The sequence below is a fragment of the Mandrillus leucophaeus genome, unplaced genomic scaffold (genome assembly GCF_000951045.1).
Source record: "Mandrillus leucophaeus isolate KB7577 unplaced genomic scaffold, Mleu.le_1.0 Scaffold1798, whole genome shotgun sequence".
In the NCBI taxonomy this organism is placed as follows: domain Eukaryota; kingdom Metazoa; phylum Chordata; class Mammalia; order Primates; family Cercopithecidae; genus Mandrillus; species Mandrillus leucophaeus.
In genome coordinates this window covers 23,266-24,454 of record NW_012101807.1, presented here as the reverse complement: position 1 = coordinate 24,454, position 1,189 = coordinate 23,266, and positions in this window count along the sequence as shown.

Genomic DNA, 1,189 nt, shown 5'->3' with positions numbered 1-1,189 from the left:
ATATATATACACCATTAGTTCTGTCCCTCTGGAGAGCCCTAATACATTAGTATAATAATATATATGCCCTGACTAATACACTAATGTAATAATATATATTCACAGACATATATATACACACATACATATATACACCATTAGTTCTGTCCCTCTGGAGAACCCTAATACATTAATATAATAATATATATGCCCTGACCAATACACTAATATAATAATATATATTCACAGACATATATATATACACACACACATATATATGCACCATTAGTTCTGTCCCCCTGGAGAACCCTAATATATTGATATAATAATATATATGCCCTGACTAATACACTAATATAATAATACATATTCACAGACATATATATACACATACACACACATATATATATACACCATTAGTTCTGTCCCCCTGGAGAACCCTAATATATTGATATAATAATATATATGCCCTGACTGATACACTAACATAATAATATATATTCACAGACATATATATACATACACATACACATATATACACCATTAGTTCTGTCCCCCTGGAGAACCCTACTACACAGGTTGTCACATCAGCACAGGCACAGGGTCATTACTCTTGTGAAACCCATGGCACTATTTCCACTTCAGCTCAGTGCCTGAGGGTCAGGATGCATCTGCTACTGGGAAAGGTGGATAGAGTGGCTCTATGGCAGCTTGGCACAACAGGATAGTGAATAGCAGCAGCTTAGCCCGGGGATGGCAGGCCACTAGGCAAGGCTGGCTCAGTGGTGACAACCCCTCAGCAATGGAAGGATGCTGTGGCTATGTGTCCCCCGGAGATCCAGAAATGGATCCCATTCCACAGTGGCATAGTGCCAGAGCCACAACGGTCATGGACAGTGGGGCACAGTGTCGGTCTTTTCTCCTGGGTGAGTGCAGCTGTGTGGTGGGTAGCTCCATCAGCTGTGCTTAGCATCTGTGAAAGGGAATCTCCAATGGTGAGATCTACAGGTGTCCAAAGTGTTGATGGAAGCTGCTAGGTTCTTTTCTCAGCTTTTTCCAGCAAGGAGAAGTCCCTCTTTATTCCAAACTGATCCTGACTGGGGGATGGGGTGATAGAGGTACAGTGCTACTTTCATTTATTATGTGGCCATCTGTGATTTTTAATGCAATGGCTAAAATGGCAGACGTAGAATTCAGAATCTGGATGCCA